This window comes from Enhydra lutris, unplaced genomic scaffold (genome assembly GCF_002288905.1).
Source record: "Enhydra lutris kenyoni isolate GAN:26980312 unplaced genomic scaffold, ASM228890v2 scaffoldscaffold24, whole genome shotgun sequence".
Lineage (NCBI taxonomy): Eukaryota > Metazoa > Chordata > Mammalia > Carnivora > Mustelidae > Enhydra > Enhydra lutris.
Genome location: NW_019154108.1, coordinates 25,933,738 through 25,958,297, shown reverse-complemented (window position 1 = coordinate 25,958,297; position 24,560 = coordinate 25,933,738).

The following is a 24,560-nucleotide window of genomic DNA, read 5'->3' as shown; positions in this document are numbered from 1 at the left end:
AATTTCTTGTGAAGTTTAACATATACTTATCATATGACTCAATAATCCCATTTCGAGAGAAAAGAAAAAATGTCCACATGAAGAGAGGCACATGAATGTTCATAGCAACCCAAATCCTAAGTCTCAAATCGTAAGTCTCAAACTGGGAATAACCCAAATATCTATCATTGGGTGATAAACTGTGATATGTCCATACAGTGAACACCACTCGCAACAAAAAAGTAATGAACTACTACTAATATGTGCAATAACATAGAGGACTCTCAAAAACATGTTAAGTGAAAGAAGACAGATATAAAATAGTACTTATGCTATCATTCCATTCAAAAGAAGTTGAAGAATAGATAAAACCAATATAAAGGAGTAGAAAATAGGTCATTGGTTGGATGGAACAAGGAGTAGAGGACTTGAATATAAAGGCTACAAAGGAATATGAAGGATATTGTTAGGGAAATGGAAATAGTCTATGTTTTTATTATAGTGCTTATTATACTGATATATATATATATATATATATATATGTAAATGCACACACTCATATTTATATTTGTCAAACTCATTAAACTATACGTTTAAAATGGGCATTTTAGTTTATGGAAATTCTTCAGTAAAATTGGTCAAAATAGTTTAAAAAACCCTATTAAAACATAATGGAACCTTGACATTTCAGTCTCTGTACAAATGAATAAAAGCAACTCAGTATCACCAGATCTTTCTCAGGAGGCTGAGGAACTTTTGCAATTTCAAGATTTAAGCATAAGAGGATCCTTCCATGAATTGTGAATGATCTTACTTATTTTTTCCTCATATTCTTTAGCTTGTTGGATAAATCGTTATTTGCTCATATTTTTCTAAATTTTCAAATGAAATTTCTTCTTACCCCCCATCTTTTTTTTTTTTTTTTTTTTTTTTTTAAAAAAAATTTTTTTTTTCCCCCCCTCTTTTTTTTTTTTTTTTTTTTTACTACCAGCAACAAAGTGTTTCCCTGGCTCTTCATCTGTTTCAAAGGGAAGATATACCTCTTCTCTCTTAACCTCACAAGTTCTCCCCCTTAACTTCTTACTGAATGAAACATTTATTGAAATAGAAAACACAACCTACGTTTTGAGAAAAGAAATCACAGCAATATATCAGTAGAAGCTGGAAGAGCTGAGTTCCCATCCTGCCTCTTCTGTGAATCTGCCATGTTATGTTGGTCCAGTTGGCCAATCCCTCATTCCACAAACTCCCTAACTCTGACCTCAATTTTCTCATCTCCAAAAGGAGAAAGGTGAACTCTATGAGCTATTTTGCCTTCATAGTTCTTCCCTTAAAGATCTATAGAAACCTTTACATTACTCCCTTCTCATTTGCATACTGTATTTTCTGATATATAGCTGTCCACTTCCTGCTGGCAGCATAGGAGTAGGAAGATGGTGCATTTCTTTTTTTTTTTTTTTTTAATTTGACAGAGAGAGAGAGAGATCACAAGTAGGCAGAGGGGCAGGCAGAGAGAGAGGGGGAAGCAGAGAGAGGGGGAAGCAGGCTCCCTGCTGAGCAGAGAGCCCCATGCGGGGCTTGATCCCAGGACCCTGAGATCATGACCTGAGCCAAAGGCAGAGGCTTAACCCACTAAGCCACCCAGGCGCCCCAAGACGGTGCATTTCAAGCATCTTCCCAAGGCTCAGTTAAAGACAGGCAACCAAAATGAGCACATCTGGGAGGAGACACAGCTGTTAACAACTCTCTCCAACAAGCATGGCATACTTGCACCAAGGGCTCTCACACATGTGGATCTCCACATGAATGGGCAAGAAAGGTTTATTACCACAGTTTTATGGATGACTGTCTTAAACCACAAGATATGCCTTGATCCTTCATACCTTAACCTGGGTCAGCCTCTGGAGTCTTTCTCTTCACCTTACGGATTTGGCATAAGTCAAAACCTCAGTAGGGAAACCCCCTCAAGCTTCCAGTCATTTAGGCTCAACCTCTGTTTCACTGCCAAAAATAACATTTGGACAAAATATAAGACTGAAACTTGTTTTTTCACAACCTCCTTCCCGGTTTCAATCTATTTCAAGGAATGTTTGGACTTTGTATAAAGTCTTAGGTGTGGCTAGGACCAAAGAGAAGGCTCTGTGGGAATATGATGGCAATGACGACAGACTGCAGAAAGCTTCTTCCTCTGATGCATGTCTGTAGTAGGTTTTGCCCATTTCAGACTGGCCTCCTGGATCGGTTGTGCTTCCATATCCCATCAAAATGATCCTTACTCTGTGTGTGAATCTTTGTTGAGCTCTTAATTTATATTAAGCATTGCTAAAGAGACAACCATGAATAAGAACCTGGGGTCTTTGGAGTCTGACTGCCTTGGTCCTAAACTTGTTTCAGCAGCTCTGTGACCAGGGGCAAGGTAGTCATGATATTCACGAAACTTTAGTTTCCTCATCAATAAAATGGGGAGAATAAAAAAATACACCTTCAAAGATTAACAGAGCTAGTGCTCATAAAACACTGAGCACAGTGTTTGGTACCTGGAATGTCTTCTATGACTGTTAGCAAACATCCTCATCATTAATTGAGATAGACTTTAGTGGCAAATGTGAATGGAGCAGGAATATTCTTTGGGGATCCCAAGTAAGAGGTGATTAGTTCTTTTTTTTTTTTTTTAAGATTTTATTTATTTATTTGAAAGAGAGACAGTGGGAGAGAGCACCAGAGGGTTGAAGGTCAGAGGGAGAAGCAGACTCCCCATAGAGCTGGGAGCCCGACGTGGGACTCGATCCCAGGACTCCGGGATCATGACCTGAGCTGAAGGCAGTTGCTTAACCAACTGAGCCACCCAGGCACCAGAGAGATGATTAGTTCTGACTAGGTTAATAAGGATGGCTTTTCAGAGGAGGGGACACTTTAGCTGCCCTGAAGCATGAGTGGGAGTTTGATAGCTGGGAACTGTAAGAGGGCATTCTGGTTGGATGGGTCAGCAATACAGTCCCTACGTGATCTTATCCAGAAGGATGTGATTGCTCAGACATTTTTTGAAAAGGTAAAAAGCCACAAGCTCACTATGCGAGCAACTGTGATGGAAGGAAAATTAAGCTGTAGCCTGTTCGTGGATCTCCTGCTGAACCTGAACAGATTTCTCAGACTGGTGACTCATCAAGAGTACAAACTACATGTACCTGTTGCATAAACCCAGTGCTTTTGGTTTATTTTTGTCTTGTTTCCCTAACCTCTCTTTGTTCCGTTCTTAATGCCCAGTGTACCGATGAGACCGGCTTCAATGTGATGAACTCCACTGTGGCTTTTGGCACTTGTTAAACATTTGTGTGGCCAAGAGAATATGTTCCTCTTCGCCCTGTCTTCCTTCATTCCTTCTGGGAAAGTGGTCTTCACGCTAACATGGAGTAGCTGTCACTTCAGCACTTCGTTCCATACACAACCAGAATGACTTTTTTTTAATTTAAGATTTTATTTATTTATTTGACAGACAGAGATCACAAGTAGGCAGAGAGGCAGGCAGAGAGAGAGAAAAGGAAGCAGGCTCCCTGCTGAGCAGAGAGCCCGGCACAGGGCTCGATCCCAGGACCCTGGGATCATGAGCTGAGCAGAAGACAGAGGCTTTAACCCACTGAGCCACCCAGGCGCCCCCAGAATGACTCTTTACTGAGCCTCACACAGGGCACTTTCAAGCCTTTTTCTCACTAAGTCCTCACAACAGTCCTCTGAAAGTGACATCATTGTCCCATTTTATGGTTGAGACTCATATGGGGAAGCCACTGGCCAATGTCAGCCAGCTTGAGTGTGAGGCACTCTTCTTGAGAGACTTTTCCTTGGGCTCACTCTCTTCACTAGAGCACATGCGCTTGAGGCGCTCAGGACTGGGAAGAGCGACTGTGTAGGGAAGGCAGAGCCCTAGAGCCATCTCTTTCTTCATGTGTCCCTTAAGCTCTGGTCCATGGCTATTGAATGTGTCCTCACAATGCTGCCAAGATTCCCATGTCTATGCTTTGAAGTCAAGTAGAGAAAGCTTATTTCTCCCCTCTGTCTGCTTTCAGGGATCTGAGGAAAGTTTAATCATTAATACCCTTATCCTCATCACTTTTCATGGCCCCTTCTCTAGTCCTTTTTTTTTTTTTTTTTTTTAAGCAGGCTCCACATCCAGCATGGAGCCCAATACAGGGCTTGAACTCATGACCCTTAGATCAAGACCTGAGCTGAGATCAAGAGTTAGTGCTTAACTGACAGAGCCACCCAGGTGCCCCTATTTTTTTTTTTTTTAAAGGCAAAACGGTTTCCATTTGTAAGCTTTGGTGTTAAAGGCTGGCAGAAGCAAAGAAAAGCAAGTGATCATTGACTATGTGTAGGAATCTGATTGGCTCTCAAAGGTCCCAGAAAGTGAGCCACTTTTATTTGTGTGGATGGTTTTCTCAGGTACTGAATAGTGACAACTTTCATCACCATTTTCACTTCATTTTACTTAAGGAAAAAAAAATCTGGGGCTCCTGGGTGAGTCTGTTGTTAAGCATCTGCCTTTGCCTCAGGTCATGATCCTAGGGTCCTGGGACTGAGCCCCGCAAGAAGTCTGCTTCTCCCTTTCCCATGCCCCCTGCTCATGTTCCCTCTCTCACTGTCTCTATCTCTTTCTCTGTCAAATAAATACATAAAATCTTTAAGAAAGAAAGAAAGGAAGAGAGAAAGAAAGAAAGAAAGAAAGAAAGAAAGAAAGAAAGGAAAAAATCCATTACCTGCTTCTTCTTCAAGTTTCTGTTCTGTGATTTCTGGCACAGAAAACTTGTGAAAGCTCTTAAAAAATAATAAATTGAGGGGCGCCTGGGTGGCTCAGTGGGTTAAAGCCTCTGCCTTCGGCTCGGGTCATGATCCCAGGATCCTGGGATCGAGCCCCGCATCAGGCTCTCTGCTCCGTGGGGAGCCTGCTTCCTCCTCTCTCTCTGCCTGCTTCTCTGCCTTGTTGTGATTTCTCTCTGTCAAAAAAAAAAAAAAAAAAAGAATAATAAATTGAACTCACTCCAGTGTGAGCACTTTATCTACAATCCCTGATCAACTCTTCCATTCCTACCAAATTCCCAGGTTTGTAGAGACTCTTCCTCAACTTTCCTCCTAAACCAAGAGACTATTTCTATTAATTAAAATGCCTTTTTCTCATTAAGAAGCCAACACAGCAATGGCATTTTTTCCCTTTCTTCCCCTGCCTGCTTGCTTTGACTGGTGGTGGGATTAATTGGGCCACGATCAATCTCCTAAAAGACAGCAAATTGGGAATGGCAGGTGGAAGGAGGAAAGCATGAATATTAATTAGCTAAGATTCCAAACAGAAGACTTTTAATTATATTAAAACGCACAGGCCTGCAGGCAGTGAGATAGTTCCTGTTGTAAATCTGCCGGCAGGCCATTACCTCAGCAATGTCAATGCCTTTTAATGAATGAATATATACATTTCAAGTGGGGGAGAGAAAAATACTTTCTTGTTTATAAATATTAAAAAGAAAACTATCAATGTGAAGGGATATCCATGACAGCTCCTCTCAGGCTGGAGGTGTTGGGGAAGGCGGGAAAGCCAGTCTCCCTAGACGGCTCATCCCAGGCTGTGAAACCGAAGCCTGTGGCTAATATGGGGACCGATGCAATTTGAAACAGATGACTGGAAGCCAGGCTGAGCCAGAGGCTTCGCTTCTCTGTAGGTCGTTGAGTGAGGCACATAAGGAAATCACATTAACTGGTCAGGTCACCTCAGAACGATTTGCCACAGGAAATGAGGAAGTCAGGGGCCTTCAGGACTTGTGAACACGAAGAAAGCATTTAAGGATTGAAGGGTGGCCAGCCCCTGTCAAGGGAAGGGGCCACAGATTGAGAAGTGCTAGAATTGCAGAGCAAATAAGAAATGAAATTTGAGAAAGCAGATTTCAGAAGATCTGGAATTCCCTTGAGAATATCCATCAAGGGAGTCAGAAGGAAATATAGATTCAATGGTGGTGAGAATGGGACAGTGGGAGGGAAAGGCAGGCTTGATGTAGTTTCAGAACATAGGCGAGGTTTGGTGGAGTGAAGTTGGGAGTTGCCACCAAGAAAGAATTCTTGAGATGTCTTTGGTGCAAAAAGGTGGTTTTATTGAAGGACGGCAACAAAACTGGTGGGCAGAAAGAGGGGTTACACTGGCTTGTGAGGTGTGGCTGATTATACACTTGGGAATTGGGGGTGGGGAGGGGAAAGGGAGGCTTTCAAAAGAACTTTCATATGCTAAAGAGGACCTATAAGATCCTGGAGGCCTTTGCCATCATCAAGTTAAGATTGTTTTCCCCTCTCCTAAGGCATTAAGTCAATTGGGAGCTTCCTGGAGAAATGTCACACAAATCCTACCCAGGGCAGGAGGGGGCAGTGGCTTTCAGAGAGCAGAATTGCTGCACTGAGTTGCAGTTGGGGAACTTCCAGTAATTTACAGCTATCATGACACTTTGAAGATCTTGTCATCTCCATGCCAATGCTGGATAAGTAGTAGAGACATTTCACAGTTAGCCTCTTATCAGAGATGGCACATTCATATCTTTCTGATTAAGGTGAACTTAGTTTTTTGAGTAAGCCAATGAAATGAAAGCTTCAAAAGAACACACCAGCCCCATGATAGGAGGAAGGGTGAGTGACTGAAAGGCAAGGCAGTTTGGGGAGGAGACTGCTTGTCGGGGAACGATTAATTCAGAAAACTGGTCCTGTTACCAGACTCTCCTGGACCTGTTTCTAAGGATTAGGGAGCTGCCAATAGAATAGACCAAGGGGTTCTCATACAGACTCTGCATGAGGATGGAAGTAGAGGGTACTCTGGGATTTAATATAAGGAGTGTGTGTGTGTGTGTGTGTGTGTTTGTGTGTGTGTGCATGAGAGAGAGAGAGAGAGAGAGAAAGCGAGAGCAAGTGCAAGTGTGGGGGGAGTGGTAGATTAAAGGTGACTACAACTTTCTTCTTCCCTTTGCCATTCTATTCTTCCCAACAAGAAGTGGAGCATATTTTCCCTCCTCTTGGACTTTACCAATAGAACGTGACAGAGATGGTGCTATGAGGCCAGACCTTAAAAGATATTTAGCTTTTTCTATCCCCTTTCTTGGAACTCAGCCACCATACCATGAGCAATCCCAAGAAACCATGTGGTGAGACAAATTGGAGGGAAACAAAAGCCCCCATCCATAGCCCTAACTGGGCTCCCAGCCTACATCCAGCATTAATATACAGCCATTGGGAATGAGGCCATTTTTGATCATCCGGTTATCCTAGTGCCCCCCCCCAACCAAGTGAAGCAGAAGAAACAATCCATACACAGGATCATGAGAAATAATATGCTGTTATTTTTTTGAGCTACTAAGTTTTGGGGTGGCTTGTTACACAGAAATAGATAATCAAAACATGTGAGATCGCCACACTTTGGGGAGATGATTGACTTCACTGGAGTGCAGCTTAGTCAGGGGAGGGGTGGATGGCAACTGGAAGCAACACCTGTAGTAAGATGTAGGCCAGCAGCCAGTGGAAAGGTACTCCCACAGGACAAACAGGGAAGGAGAAGAAGTGAGGGTCGCTGAGGGAAGGCAGGTAGTCCTTATTCTTACATACATGGGCAACACGCACCTGACGCAATTCTAGAAAGATTTGGGGAGACCTTGATGGAAGTGAAGGTGAGACCTAGAGTTTACACAATGGTGAGTAGACTTGAACAAGAGAACCCCAGCCTGTACAGACTTTTGTTATTAGTCTGTAACCTTGATGTCAGCTGGGTCCTCTCTTCTTGAGATCTAGATGAGATTGGATCAAATCTCTAATTTCACATGTCATGTAAGGTAAAAGCTTCCCCAGGATTACTGTGAATTTCTATGGAAATTACTCTCTCCTCTTTAGCACTGGCTCTAAACTCTTGCTTCCTCCATTTATGGGTCGTCTCATTGTCCCCTTTATGCTGTTACTGTTTCATGTAATATCAACCTAAACACAAAATTCAATTCACAAAATGTCAACCTAGGTATGAAATGTAAGCCTTCTCTTCAATGCCGTAGTTTCTACTTATCAAAGCAATTTTTGTGATTAGTTGATTTTAATAAGGAGTCTGGAGATATAAAAAGAGGACTTTAAATTGTAGCAGTACAAACTTGAAATTGAACCGGAATCTGTCCTCACTGTTAAAAATGTCTCTGGGTGCTCGGCCACTCAGGGGCTTCACAAACACTGTCATTCCAAGTACAGACAGAGGCTCATTCTGTGCCATATTTCCTTCTACCCTTCCATCTTTCAGCCGGAAACCAAATTCCTTTCATCTCATGTACAACAGCCATCTATCTATTTATTTTGCTCAATGTCTCACTCTCTGTCCTAAGCTGCTTATCAGGGTATTTACTGAGTAAAGATAGTTGCTCTCCAAAGAGCAGTTGTGATGTCAGTTGTTATAGTGATAACATTTCACTCTATCACTTTATACCCTACTAAAATCACACAGTTTCCAGCAAAGATGGCCCGTGTTGGTCTCTCTCCTCTGCTCTGTCTCTCTGTGAGAGGTAAATCAAACATAAGAAACCTGGACCAGACTAGACTCACCGCCATTCCTCTGCTTCCTTTCTCTTGGAAGGTGGGGAAAACGCCCTGTCAGGGGTCCTGTGGTGTGGTGCTTTCTTTGTAACTCCCCTACATTGCCCAGGTGAGGAAGGAAGAGTTTTTGAATCTCTTCTCCAGGTTTCTTGGTACAGGATGTCTCCTGTCTCACATCAGCCTCGCCCCTAGACTAGGGAGAGCAAATGTGAACATGGGGAGGCAGCCTCTTAGGAGCAAATACAGCAACGTCCTGCCTCGACATGAAGAATCCCTTGCCATCATGCTGAATTTCCCCGACACCCTGGATGTGCATGACTTCAGGATGTAACCGTCTGTGTGTGTGTGCTTACTTCTCCGTGGGTAGCGTGCCTGACTCTCCAGCCTGGTTTTCCAAGACACCTCATCTAAACCAATTACACACGATTTCTTGCTTGTGGAGCTGTGGCAAGGGTTGGTGAATCCTAATGTCTTTTTGTGAAGTCTCAACCCATCTGATGTGTATTAACTGGCAGCAACTCCTGCCTCCTTCCCCCACCCTGACCCCAACCATCTCCTCAGAACTTCCTGAACAGTCTGTCCTCTGACTGGGAGGAGCCCTACATTTCCCCTAATTCTTCTTATTCATTAAACTGAATGTGAGGCCTAAATGGGAACCGAGAGACTATCAGGTTCTCTCTGCTCCCTGAAAGTCAGACTGTGAAGAGCTTGAGCCTCTGGCTCCATCCTGAGCCTAATTCATCACCAGCTCAACATTCTTTGTCTGACAGGTCTCCTTCAAGGATGTCTTGACACTTAGAAAATTGCTGACAAAAATGACCTGTGCTCAGAACTTGTGAGGTGTTGCTTGTTTTTCTGAGTGATATGTCTGAGAAAGTGAGTGTACAGTTTCATTGAGAAATTCATTCATTCATTCATTTTCGTGGCATGAATCCATCATAGATTCCCTAGGAAGTCAAGTATGAATGAGCCATAGAATCTTGTGTTGAGAGAGTTTACAGTTCTGTAGGAAAAATAAGATAATCCTGCCTATTCTGTTTTGACAAGGTCCATGCCCTCTTGGAAACGGGAGCTCTAATGGAGTCAGAGCTGTATGGGTGATTTATAGCACCATCCTGTGGAATCCCATTCTCCCTTTTGTCCATTGGCAAGTGGCTCCTCTCTCCCCTCCCAATTCTCTGAAGTTGTGATCTGCAGTGTTCCTTTGGGTCCATTCATGCATTTTCTGGCAGCCCTCTCAGACAACAGGGATGTTTTAGGCCCCTCATTATGTCAAAGAACTCCCATGAATCTTTAATTGTCTTCTGACTTTGACCCTGTTTTCTTATCCATGGCCATTTCCCTGAAGAGTTCTCAAGCTGCCCCCAAATTTACCTTTCAACGTACATCATGTTACTCTTTGTGTACTTTGTTCTGGTGCTATAGTTTGCAGACATTTTCTCAGTCATTATGTGTCAAAACTGTTGATCTATAAACATAAAACAAATGGCAGAGATGAAGGATGTGTTGGCAAAGCCAGACCCCTGCAGGAGGCGCTAAGTTCAAGGTAGCATGGTAGCACCCTTTCCCTGTGGCCAGCATTTGCAATATGGCGCAGAACATGCGGTGGCTGAGTGTGCAGGCATCTCATGTGTTGGTACTCAGGTCTGGGGAAAGAGAACTGTATGTCTAGCATACTTAAGTGGATTTTTTTCCCTGAAAATATTTTAAAGAAAACAGCATAACAACAAGTCAACATTACAATGTCATCACATTAAAATACGTATGCAGGGATAAGGTGTGACCCAAAGTAAGTAAAACACATAGGAAACTATTAGTTTTGGCTCTGGTGATCGGGAGAGGCTTCCTGGAGGAGGTGGCCTTTGATATGGCATTATATTCTATTCTTTGCAGTGAATAATGAGGCTATTCACCGTGGAATAAACAAATTAACTCCAGGGGAGTGAAATGTGGTTAAGAGAGCAGAACTATGGTCCTTTCTTATGGAGCTGCATTTGCTCCCAATAAAATGTTACAAGCTTACAATTTCAGGAGCCATTGTGCTGGTTATTTATAGGAAGCAAGCCTGGGCATTGCTTTTTTATTTTTCTTTGTGTTCTTGAAATATAAGAACTATTTCCTATTCGTGTTTATATTCTTAGAACCTAGCACAGTACCTGGCAAATGGCTCAATAATTTGTCAGCTCATTGGCTGAGTGAGTGAATGTTAATTGCTCAACCTAGTAGAACTGTTTTGGTTCTGTCCCGCCCCATGTCTGCATTCAAGCATTTATCTGTCAAATGTAAAGTGTCAATACTTAACATTATAGTGCCTTTGCTTGTAGAGTTCAACACTCAGTAAAGTATTATACGGGAGGGTGGTGGTCTGCTTTATTTAACAAATTATAAAGTAGATAAATAGGTATGTTAAAAAGATGTTCAGGATTTCTTTGAATACATTAGGATATTATTCAAAGATAGTAATGTACTATTCAAAGATAGTAATGAGGTTAATGGAACACTGCCAATCTGACTGCCTCAGAATCTGGGAAACTTAAAGCAATTCAGATTTTGGGGACTTCTTCCTTCTGTATTTTTGAAAATTTCCTCAAGTGATCCTGATATATAGCCAGGTTTGAGAACCACTGCCTTAATCTTTAAAATAACATTAAAATTTCAAAAATCCTAGCTCTTGGCAGTTTTCCAGAAATGGGTCACGTGGTAGAGGCCCACTGAGGGTCCACCCAGGCAGCTACTGGAAGGGAAGTATGGTCTCTCTCTAGGCGCTCACTTAGCACTCCTCTGCTCTTCTCCCAACAATATGTTTGTTGTGTGTTCATGATCCCTTTCTCTGAATGCAAATCGTGCCCATTTATCTTGGGATTTTGAGACAGCACTCATTTCGAATAACCTTCCTTATTATTATTCTCATGAGCAGAAATGGGCTACCAACATCCATACTTTTGAGAAGTAGTTCCATGAACACAAAGAACATCAGACTTGGCCAGTGACCTGGAACTGGTAACAGGAGCTTGAGGTCATATCAGTGTCACCCCACCTGGCTGTGTGTCTTCAGCAGCTGTGGCCCAGGAGCTCTGTGTGCATCTCTAGTCCTCACAGCAATCCTGCAAAGGAACCTGTCTCTGGAGACTTCCATTTTGTGGATGGAGTGTTCCAAGAGCTGATAGTCTCTAGGACATTGCTGCCATTAAAATCCAATGGCTCACCCTGGCAAGGACTTCTGGATGTTCACTAAACCCCATTGCCTTTTCCTCAGGGATGCACACCTTCACTACATTTCCCAGCATCCCTTGCTGTTAGGTGTGGCCATGTGACTGAGATTTGGCCAATAGAATGTGGGTCCACTTCTGAACTTAGCCCATTAAGAATCCCCGGTATAATCCTTTGGGCCCTTTTTCTTTTCCCATCAGTAGGTTGTATGCAGCAGACAAAGAAGCCCTAGAAGATTCAGAGAAAGCTCTGAATGATTGTATGAATCCTTATCAGAGAGACTCTAGGAGAAATAAACTTCTACTGAGTTATGATACAGAGATTTTGGGGGGTCACTGTTGCAGCAGTGACCATCCCCTGACTAATACAGTCACCCTCCCTTTGATCTCCAGCCTCTGCTGCTGTCACCCCAACCTCTAACAGGAGAGCTCCAGACCAGGGGGCCGAGGGAGGAGGAGCTGCCAGGAGGACAGCGTGACATGGTGCGTGAGCACAGGTTTGGAGCTGGAAGATGTGGGTTCGAATGCTCACTTTCTGCCTAACTATGCGACCTAAACACGTTACATATCTTAAGAGTCCTAGCGTCTCCTCATTTGAATTGGAAATTATCAGATGTAACCTGAAAGAGAATCTGGCCGTGGAGTTCATAATCTAAAGACTTCAGAAATGCAGCAAGGCTGTAGCAGAAAGTGAAGGAAGAATCAAAGAGAAGCAGTGTGTAGCTCCAGGTAGCAAGTTGAGGCGGCCCAGCCCACCACTGCAGCTCTCCTGAGCAGTGTCCCGCCAGGCAGCTCCATGGTGAGCACTTCCCATGCATTATCTGTCGCATTTGGTGCCCTAGTGACAACTGGATGGTATAGGTACCAGAATAAACATTTTGGGGATAAGGCTTATCTAGATCAAGTGTGCTGCTAGATAATTTTTTGAGGTATTTATTCCTGCTTCTTGTTTCAGAATAACGATAAAATGCAAGTTCAGTGAGGGGAGGGCTCTTGTGTGTCTCTGCCCCACCATATGCCAAGCATCCAGCCCAATGCCTGGCACAGAGTATAAGCTCCACGTGTTATTTTTGGCTGGATGATGGACTAATCCCTTTGAAGAACAAATGAGTAATTTGTTCCTTTGCTTTTATCCCCACACCTTCCTCCTCTTACCTAGGGATAGAATCATCAGGCCTGTGTGTTCAGGCTTCTGGACTCCCATGCTTCTGGAATTGATGATTTTTTTGTTTTGAAGCCAAAAAAGAAGCTGACAGGTATTCAGAAGAAATGCCTTATTCAGGTTGAGGCTTTGGTTTAAAGAAGCAGAACTGGGTTTGAGAGATGATAGGGTCGTGCGCCCTGACAGAGCTCTGGGTGGACGAGGGCTCTCGTGGGTCAGCATGTGAACACCCATCGGTTTAGACACTGAGCATCAGGCAGGGTGCCCAACTCATCCTAGTTTTCTGGATTTTAGTACTGAAAGGCTTGCTTCCTGCAAACCTCATCTGTCACCCTGTACTGCCCTGTCTGGGGATCTATAATGAAAGATCATCGTGACAGGCTTGGTATGGAGGAAATGGAGGCTTCCACCTTCAAATGGACGCTCAGGGCTCAGACTTAAAGAACTCAGGGTGCCCAAGACAGACTAAACACCAGAGGCCCTTCGCCATGTTCTCTGGACACACAAGTCTTCGGAGATTCTTGAACATTCCCATGTTCTCCATGATCATCCCTCACCCCCAAATATTGCAGGGAATACATTTCTTTCCTGCTAGTGCAGATCCAGAGGCAGATTCAATTTGACTTGGAGAAAGAGGACATACGATGCTTCTTCTACCTAAGGAGGTGAGCTAGTTCATCCCAGCCGCAAAGACTAGCCCAAAGGTCCAGAGCTAAATCATCGTAGAATCACTACTTGAATACAGATCTATCTGACCCAGACTGTGGTTTTCTTACCATTTACAGTACTGTCAGAGGCACAGTGGCCCCAAACACTGAGTGAAAATGAAATGAACAATTTGTCTGTTCCAATGGACCTTTGGATGCAGCTATTTCTTGGTTTCATCTGCTTGACTTGACTTAGCCTACAGCACCCATTTCCCTTCCTTCCAGTCCAGATTTCTCAGTCTCTGACACTCGAGACTCCTGCTTTTAGCCCTAACCCACCTTTTCTGGCTGATAGCCCATAACTTCTTCAATGTTACCATGCTTAGCCAGGCAGGGCTTCCCCAGGCTTTCCCACCTCTCAGCACCTGTCTGCTGCTGTGCCTGCTTCCTGAAGAGCCCTTCTCCCATCCTCCCTTATCCTTCAAGTACTCGGGAAGCCATCCTTGATCTATCCTTTCTGATCTCCTGCAGTTAACTGTCCCCTGCCTTCAGTTACCGCTATAGGAACTCATTCTGCTTACAGGAGGGTTCCTCGAGGGCCAGACACATGCTGTGCATCTCTTATAGCCCCCAAGAGAACCTAGCATGCAAGTCTGCACATAGTAGGCACTCTGTCTATATTTGTTGACATGCTGCAGAGGATTAAAGAAAGAGACACATGTTTAAATTTTCCCTAGTGTGTGATTTGGAGTTGGGATGAAGGCTAATCTGATGGAGTGTGCTTATGGTGGGAAAATCAGGTGGGAAAAGTGAGAGTGGGGCCAGGGGCCCCTTTCCTTCTGAGACTGCCCCTGAAAGTCTCAGAAAGAGCCAGAGACTGATCTCTCTGATCAGTGAGAATGATCAGAAGTCAGCTTCGTCCACGTGCCAGGTCACAGCTCCCCGGGGGTGAAACCCCATTGTGAGGCTCTCCTTCCAGCCTGCACGTAAGAAGGGCAGGCAGGCAGTCAGCGGACTCTCTGGATCTGCTCTGCTGAGCTCCCCCAGGTCTGTGCTTAGAAGTGCCTGGGATGTCAGTTACCCGGGATGTCAGGCATTGTCTTCCATCCTGGGGAGAGCGGAGGGGGCTGGTGTTGGGACGAGGGAAGGAGAGCAGCTCTCAGCCTGGAGAACTGCTGTAGGAGCTAGAGCTCTGCCTTCTTTCACCGCACACATCTCCAAATGTGCCCTTGATGTTGCATCCTCCAACCCAAACAGAAAACCTGGAGAAAGAATGATTTTGTGGCTAGCTCTGTTTTCAGTACCGTGGAACATTTGCCGGCATGGTGATCCATCACCAGAATTTTTTTTTTTTTTTTAAACCCTGCAAGATAGCCACTTGCCTTTTTGATCAGCATGTTTACATCCATGTCGCTAGTTACTTTCTCTTGAGGCCAAGTTTCCTTTTCTTTCTTTCTTTTTTTTTTCTGATTTTTGCCATCTGTGCCATATTTCTTTAGAGTTTTTCTTCTCTCATCCCTTCTTTAATGCCAGGAGAAGTAATACCAATGGCCTGGAGAGATTCCAATGCTTGATGCACAGGAACTGGCTAAAAATCTCAACATTACTTCACACATATTCTGGAAATTTCTCTCTTCCATTTGTGCAAGTGGGCATGTCATGTGCACTGCACAAGAAAATGAGGCTCACAGTTCTGCCCAACTCAGGGGCCGGTGAGCTACCTACTCTTAGAACATTGCTCGGTGGGCCCCAGGTCCCCACTACTGCCCGCAGTCCTGGGAGACAAGATGATTTGGCATGGCCAGTGATTCAGCATGGCCAGACTGAGGAATTGTAACTTCGACCAAGGGAAGTGAAACCTTTCTCTTTCCTCGCATATTGAACTCTGTCTCAAGGCAGCTGTGAGATCTATGAAGCGTAAGACCCAGCTACATCTTTAGAGGGCTGTAGGAGAGTCTCCTTTTCCCCCTCAAATTGTCCTGTGGTAGGAAGAGACTGAGACAGAGAAACAAAAACTTCTACCAAATAGCTTTGTGGTCTTGGATAAGTCACTTCAAATCTCTGGGTCTTAATTTCTTTGTAAATTCTTTGTAAATCTTTGTAAATTCTAAGAGATGGAAAAACACATGAATTAGGGGTGTTTATTTCATGGACTTCTCTCGGATACTGGGGTTGGACTGGTGCAAGAAACGGGGCCTTAAGAGCTGGAATCCAGAACTTTCTTGGGCTAAGGAAGCTCTTTTCCTACTTTCTGTCTTTCCGGTTTCTTGCATCTCTACTTCTTGCTTCCAACTGGGAGAATCAATTCTGTGACCACATGAAAGTCTCATCAGGCCCAGTACCTTAGGCCACTTTGCTAGTTCATAAAAGGCAACTGAGGTTTTAGCTCTGACTACATGAGGCTACCAGGCCAAACTGGAACTGAATGTTCTAATTTGTATTAGATTATTTGCCAAGCAAATATGGAGCGCTTTTGATGTAAACAGGAGTGTTTGCAACAACATGGCTCCTAGCAGCAGGCAGGCAGACCAGGTCCAACTTGGATCCTGCCTGCTTCCAGAAGCTCTGCATTACTGTTGATGTAAGTTAGTCCAACTTGACCCTGTGGGAAGTTCAAGGTTCACCATCATTGGTTTTCAGTGTATTGTGTCAAAGGCCAAGGCTGCCAGATGCATGACTTTCTGAATGAGGATGGAATCTAAAAAAAGGCTCTGTCTGGGTATTAGGATGTTTAAGATGTCCATAAGCATGGTGTAAAGACAGCTGTAAGCCTGGAATTGTAGTCTTGGAGTCCATCAGTATTTACTGAGAACCTGCCCTAGGTGCTGGGGATATGGCACAAAGAATGTCTCTTCAAGTAGTATTTGCCTTTCCCAAGTTGTCCTACAAAATCTAGAGTTCCAATCAATGTTCTCAAGCGCACTGGTCACTGTTCTGCCTTCACAGGGAGACCAAGGAGCTTTCCTTTCTAGCTCTTCTGGGAGCTCCTTTACAAGGACGTGCTAAGGTCACTAACAACTGACCAATATCTGACATTGATCAGAGGTTTTAGGCGTCAGTGTTTCTCTTTATACTAATTCCCAGGCCATTATTTCCAACTAGAGTGTGGCTGTCATAAAAAAAACTACAAGTATAAAACCGAGTCGGTAGTCTTGAGTACTTTAGGGAACTCCTACTGGACCTGAGCCGGCCCTCGGGTGCATCTGGGCGCTAACAGAAGTCGATGCTAATGGTGGCCCGTCTGTATCTCGGGACCTGGGCTCCCCAGAGACGTCCCGGCTGAGGCCTTCCCGGGCTCTCAACCAGCCCTGACATTTGGCAGAGGTGCTGAAGAAAAGCTGTCTCTCACTCTGAGGTTTTTCAATCCATAAGCCAGCAGCAGTTTGGTTGTGGAAGACCCCGGCAGAAACAACACGAGAAAATTGAAAGCGCAGAAGCACATTTGCCGGGTGTAATGGCCCTGCCTTGGCTCTCCACCTCTGGTACCTTGGACATAAATTGCTGACCTCTATTTAATTTTCTGAACTGCAAGAATTATGGGCCCAAAGTTCAGTGAATTGGAAGAGGTAAGCTTTTATGCCTCTGAGCCAGCTTCCCCATAAGCATTAAGTCTACAAATAAAGGCAACATTTCTATTTATACTTCCTGGGGTTTGTGTATTAGAGAAGCCAAGCACGTCCCTGCAGCTCTGCGAAGGTGACTGCATGGTCAAATCTCCGTCCAGGTAATGCGCGAGCCTTCCAATTTGGGCCAGAGGAAACAACCAGAGCAGATGGACAAGAGATATTAAAAATAACACACGCAATTTCATTCGGAAAAGGGCACCTGCTCAAACAGTGACTGATTTACTTGCAGGAGTGTTTGTTTGATTCTCCTCCCGGCCACTGCTAACAAATGTGTGCTAGGGGAAGTCTTACATTGTTGCCCTTCCCGGGTACTCACCTTTAACGATGGCCAAGGGCCCAAAGGGCAACCCGCCTTCCTGTGCCCACCTGGCTGTGGGTCCCCACCGCCTCCCCCTCCTCCTCCAAACATAGCAGGAGCGTGATTCCTGCTGCTGCCACGCCTGCAGGACACTCACACACCCATGTCATGTCTTCTTGGTGGCCTTGCCTGACTCTTTCTGCTCTGTGTTCCCTAGATCCCCTTCTGCGTCTGTGTCTGTCTCCATCTCTGGGCCCTGGAGCCAGCATTATCACTGGATTCCACACACACGTACTGAACACCCCCGCCCCTCCTCAACATCGTGTCTCCCCCAACCCCACCACCTCCTGCGCCTGAGGGACTAGAAGCTTCTCTGCTTGCCCAGTGACCTCTGAACTGAGGGGATTAACATGGATTTTTTCATGGCAATCATGTGGGTGGTTCACAATGAAGCAAACTGAAGCAAGGTGAAGGTTTGTGGGCTTTGCTTCTGATGACTCACTGCTGTCCCTTTACGTGCCCTCCGTCCTCCCTTGGGGTCAGTAGTTGCACATTTAATACCTCAGAACTTTTCCTCTTCCTGCCCAAGGATCGGCTTCCTGCTCCTCTCCTCCTGCCTGTGTGCTGCAAGCTAATTCTCACTATGGTGTAGGTAGACCTCTGTGGGGTACTCCTTCCCAAAGATGAGCTTTGCAGGTTTTCTCGGGCTTCCCAAGGGAAGGCTGCAGTCCAAAGGTCTAATTCAAATGGTAAGGATTTTAGCTGCCGTGGCAGGCCACGGAGAGGTTATTTTGGAGGTGACAGTGATTCTTTTCTACATATTCCCTCTGACTCTGTCCATCCTTTCTAACTTGTTCGAAGAGCTAGGGTGTTTAAGCCTTTTATGAGGCTGAGCCCAGGTTACTGGACACCATGGTCTTCAGCGGCTGAAGAGACAGTGAGAGGAGTCTTCAGACCGCTGCACTTGGAGCAATTCATTAGTCAACTGTGATGCTAGTTAGTTATTTTTGTCTGAGCCACCAACCAGAGGAGTGAGGAAATTTTGCACCCCCCTCTGCCACTTCTGTGGTGATGCTGATACCTCGGGAAGCTCTCACCACATGACATTTTCTTCTAAAGGACTGCTGCCCTTGCCTGCAGTAGCATTTTTTGAACTCGAAAGTACCTATCACCTGAAGATCTGGTTAGAATTCACATTCTAGTTCCATGGAACTGCCCAAGATTCAGTGGCTCTCACAAGCTCCCAGAGGAGACTGATGGTGCTGGTTCCGGGACCCCACTCGGGGCAGAGGGTCTGGATGTGTGCTGTCCGGCATAGCAGCCATTGGCCACATGTGGCTACTGAGCTCTTGAAATGTAGCCGGTCCAAACAGAGATTTGCCATCAGTGTAAAATATATGCAATCTGAGGGTTTTAGAGGGGCAGGGGATGGGAGGTTGGGTGAGCCTGGTGGTGGGTATTGTGGAGGGCACGTATTGCCTGGAGCACTGGGTGTGGTGCATAAACAATGAATTCTGGAACACTGAAAAGAAATTAAAAAAATAAATAAAAATTGAAAAAATAAAATATATGCCAGATTTTGAAGACTTAGTATGTAAAAAGTCATATGAATCAGTTTTTAAAAAATACTGAGGTACATTTTGAAATGACATTATTTTGGGTATTAGGGTATTTGGGTATATTTGATTACAGAGAATATATTACTAAATTTTAATTCACCTTTTTCTTTTTACTTTTTAAAAAGGTGGCTACTGGAAAATTTTAAATTGCATGTAGGACTTGCATTGCCTTTCTGTCGCCTTATTGGTCTAGAGAACTGTGGCTGTGGAAACCAGCAGAGGAGGGATGAATTGCCCATTTCAGCTCTGGCACCTCCTTGCATTTCTGCCCTCTGGCCTTGGTGTATTTGATCATCGTTAGCTCCCCACCCGTTTTGCCTGGCTTCTAATGTTGGGGTCTAGGTTGGTCGATGACTTCTGGGTGTCCCCTAGGCCTAGACTACTCACTCGCTTCTCTTGTAGTCTTTTACTTCTTTTAACATTTTATTTATTTATTTGAGTGAGAGAGAGAGAGTATGTTTGGGGTCGGTGGGGAGAGTAAAGGGAGAGGGACAGACAAGCAGACTCCCCATGGAGCAGGGAACCTGATGCAGGGCTTGATCCCAGGATCCCAGGATCATGACCTGAACCAAAGGCAGATGCTTAACAAACTGAGCTATGCAGGCTCCCCAGCTTCTCTTCCAGTTTTCTTTTCCTTTTTTTTTTTTTTTTTTAAATTAACACATAATGTATTATCAGCCCCAGGGTTACAGGTTCTCTTCCAGTTTTAACTTCCCTCCCAATCTCCATGATTCATGGAGCTTCCCACAGCCTCAGCAAGATGGTGGCTCAAACCTGCCCAGATTGGAGGAACCAGTCTGGCTGCTTAAAATGGGGGAAGAACAAGTGTCAGGTTGCCTTTAGAATATGGAAAATAAGAATAATAAAACATTTGAAGATATTTGATGAGTTCAACAGATAGAACAGATAATGATTAGAAGGAGGTTATTTTACTTAGGATTGTCAACTGCAGGAAAGCCTATTCCAGCCTGAGCTGTGGCATACCTGAATCTGAGCAGAGAAGTGTGTGCCCAAGAGAAGCAACCCACACACATATCATTTATCTCTGGGAGTAGCAAGAGCTCCCAGATTCAGAGCTGCCTTCTCATGGGCACCATCTCAGACTGGTCACCTGCAATGCCTGAAACTTTTTTGCATGAGATTCAACTGCAGACACAGAGAGATGGGGTTTTGGGGGGATTTGGAAAGAAGGAGGGATAAGGGGGTGCCTGTGTGGCTCAGTTTGGTTGAGCATCTGACCCTTGATTTCGGCTCAGGTCATGTTCTCAGGGTTTTGAGATGAGCCCTGCCTCAGCCTCCACGCTCAGTAGGGAATCTGCTGGAGAGTCCCTCTCTCTCCATCTCCCTCTGCTTTTCCTGTTGCTCGTGTCTTTCTCTCTCTCTCAAATAAATAAATAATTAAAAAAAAGAAAGAAAAAGAAGGTAAGGTAAGGATAAGAAGGAGTATAAACAAACAGTTGAAGTGGAATTTGTTCATATTTTGCTCCATTTACAACTAAATCTCATGCAAACTGCTAATATCTCGCTTATTGGAACGCAAAATTGCTCTTTACCATGTTGCTTATGCTCCTGTTTCCATTCTCGAGATCAGAGGGAGAATGCAGAAGATTGTGATAAAAACCAGAAAGTGGAGAGGAAGGAGACCATTTGCCCCAGGGTAGAGAAAAATGAGGAATGAAGTGAAAAAGAGATAAAGATAAAAGAATAAAGTATGTTCTTAGAAGAAAGGACCATCCCTCTTCAGTTTTCCTCCACACTGCTGGATGGAATATAGATGTGATACCTGGAGCTCAAGTAGCCATATTGGGCTATGAGGCAGAAGTGTATGTTGGTATTGTGGAACAAGAGAGAAAGAACCCAGATTTCTGAAGACGGGAGAGCCCATACTTGTTAGTTATTATTAATATAATTACTACTAACTATTACTACTACTACTACTAACGTATGATCACTAATAATGCTACAATAATTAATAATAGTTACTCATTATTACTATTGTGCTGGCCTCTAGATTTCATTTTCATAACAGGTAAATTAAACATGTCCCATTTGGCTTAGCCTATGGTTCTTTAGGGTTTGCTCTCACTCACAGTTAAACAAATGCTACTAAGAACAGACATAGCACACAAATGACTTGGGGAAAGGAACACAGTGGTCTAAAGGCATGTGAGACCCAGCAGCTAGTGTCGGGGTTTCTTCTGAGAACCCAGTGGGGTAGGGAGGATGGAGAGAGCAGAAGAGCACCCGGCCTGAGGAGGAGGGCGTCCTGGGGGCCAGGGAAGCAGTACGTGGTACAGTGATGAGAATGGGAGAGGACAGACCTAGATTTTAGTCCCAGCTGTGCCCCTCACTAGCCCTGTGACCTGTGATGCGACTGTCCCTGAGCCTCCATTTTCTTAAGTACATTGGAGATAAGAACGGCTCTTGCTCTTTGGGTTTTTGTGAGCAATGAATGAGATATTGCACATAAAATGCTTAGTATAGCACCTGGCCCAGAGGAAGTGCTGCCTGCTATTATTTGAAAGTGAAGGCTAGAAGCCCCGAGGACACATTTCATCTCTTGCCTTTCATTTTGAAGGTCTCTTGACAGGCGTTTTCTTAGGACCTCATACCGCGAAGTCCCTGTGGGAACATAGAAGGCTAGAATCTAAGTTGATGGAAAAAGGGCTCTTCACTAATTAAACTAATTAGCAATTCATCATAGCATCCTGTGAGGTCACACTGTCATGGGCATCTCTGCTCACAAGAAAAATAATAGCATCATTAGCAACAACCTGTCAGGAAAACAAGGCAGAAACTTCGGAAGCAGCGGCCACCTGCTCATTTGTCTAATACTTTCTTTTCTTTCTCTGGAAAGACTAGCAGGTTGTGAGAAAGATGTTTTGCCTGTGGCAGCTAAGTAAGATACGGGTGAGCCTTTTTGTGCTCCTCTGAAAAGTCATGATTGTAACGATAATGACAGGAACCATGTTAATAATAATAGTGCATGGGTTGTCTATTGCCACGATGATGCTACATTACCATACAAACGAGAGCCTAACAACACGCACACAACGGCCCATGATGGTATAGAGATGTATTTGGCTCCTGGGTTGCGGGGTTTGGCTCATTTGATCTGGCTGATCGTGGCTAAACTAGTTCATGCTTCTGAGGTTAGCTGTGGGTTGGCCTTGCTGATCCAGGTTACATGTGTGGGGGCCGGCTAGCCTGGGTCGATCGAGAATGGCCTCAGCCAGGGTGACGGGGATCACCCGCCCTGCTTCGTGGTTCCCCTCTAGCAGGGTAGCCTCAGCACATTCTTGGGGCCACAGCTGAGCAACGGCGGCACACACATCCAAGTGTGCAGGAGCTTTTCACACCTCGCTTGGTCACCTTCACTAACACCCCACTGGCCAAGCCCAGAACCACTGTGAGAAGGCGCTGCAAAGGCAGATAGAGGACAGAGGAAAGAATTGGGGGCACAGATCAATATCAGGTGGGACTAACACTAACAGATATAACACTAACAGATATGACTAACAGATATGACGTCTACCTTGACTTGCTAAGCTCTGTTCATACATCATCTCATTTAATCTGCCTACAACGCCCCGAGCGAGGTACAGTTACCATTCTGATTTTGTAGACGGGAACCGAGGCGTTGAGAAGAGAAGGCATGTATTTAATAGTGGAGACAGCCTTGGACCTCGTTAACCCTACTCCATGCATTTAATTTCTTCCGTCCGTGGCCCCATTGGGGTATAGCAGATTATTTTTCTAGTAGAATTTTTTTTTCCTAAAGGGACTTTTTTTTTTTTTAATAGAATCTCCGAGTCTTGATAGATAATGAGGGGATAGCAAACTGTAAAAATAATTTTGTGCTCTCCTTGTTCCTCGGCTCTGAGCGCACTTGGTACTGATTCAGCTTTGCCCCCGATTGCTGATGCAGTGGGGGCGCACTGCCCGCCCCCTCCGGAGCGGTGGGCAAGGCTCAGGTATCGGAAGGTGAGGGGATCCGAACATCACCTGTGCTGTAGCATCTTGCACCTCCGTGTCTGCTGCTTTGCCATTGATTCTCTTCGGACCTGAGTTACTCTCACGCCTTTACATCAAGTTTATACTTTACGTGGCTCTCTGAATGCAGGCGATGCTCAGTTCATTCCATACTCTGACTTGCACTCTTATACATGTGCCTGGAACCCCAGACCCTGGTGCGCAGAACTGGAGCATGCCCTGCACCTTGTCCACGTGCCACGTCCTGTGTTCTCTCATCTTTGTCTTCATTCAGGGTCAGTGCTTAAGAAGCCAGGTTTTTCTTTCTTTCCTTCCTTCCTTCTTTCCTTTTTTTTTGCTGACAAAAGAGAGAAGACTGTCCCGTGAAAGTAGAGAAGGCGTGTGTGTGTGTGTGTGTGTGTGTGTGTGTGCGCACGTGTGTGCTTACATGTGTCTATGGGACAAGCAGGCCGCTTCTTTCTCTGACACAGACAAATCAATGAATAAAAATAATTGAGGGAAGACTGAAGTATGGCACCTTCCTGGCTGTGGAAGGAACAACCCTTCAGTTTTCCTGTGGAAGCTGCACCTGGGATGCTGGACAGACGGGCTCCGTGACTCCGCCCACCGTCCGTCTCTGAGAGTGTGGCCTGCACAGCACAGGAGGAGCAGCCTCGTCCTGGGATCAGGTTGGTGCTGAGACCCCCCCTCCCAGGACCCCGGCGCTGCTGCCTAGACCCACAGCAGGACCTTCAGCCCCCGGCCCTCCAGCTTCGGTTGCCCGCCTGCCCGCCCACCGATTCTTCCAGCACCTGCTGGCTGAGGGGCACGTGCGATGGACGTCTTCTCCTCCTCGAGTTCCCTGTCTTGAGTCTGACCACTCAGCCCGGGCCTGCCATATCTCTTTCTTTTCTCGAGGAGCCTGGTGCTTGGAGGAAGGCTGGGCCCCAATCGTGCTTCTTCATCATCCCACATAGGGACTCAGAGCACGGCGGGCCTGTTTGGGTCTGGCCGTTCGTCAGCCTCTCATCCTCGCGTTTTACTCCACGGACACACATTCCCGAGTGACCCAATTCCCTTTTCCAGGTCTCTCCTGCCTCCTTGTGCTCTCGCTCCCTGTAGAGCTGGAGCCAAGCCTGGGACCCGCCGTCTCCCCGGCCTTGAGCAGGGTGGGTGTCAAGTGCACTGACACCCTTTATCACCAGCTTTTCATTTAACCTCATAACCTGGGGCGGTGGGGGGCAGTCATGGTAATTTTTCCCGTTTTGCAGAAGTGAAAATCAGGACACTGAGGTGAGGACAGTCAGTGTCCTTGGGGACCACCTCTGCCTGAAGTCAGAGCCCATGCTTTCCTGAAGCCAAACCAGGCTGGGGTTTCCTCTGAACAAGCTCTCAGGGTTACTCGTGGAGATGAGGGACAAAATGAAACTTGCAATGCTTCTCCACTCCTATTTGGACCAGTCCC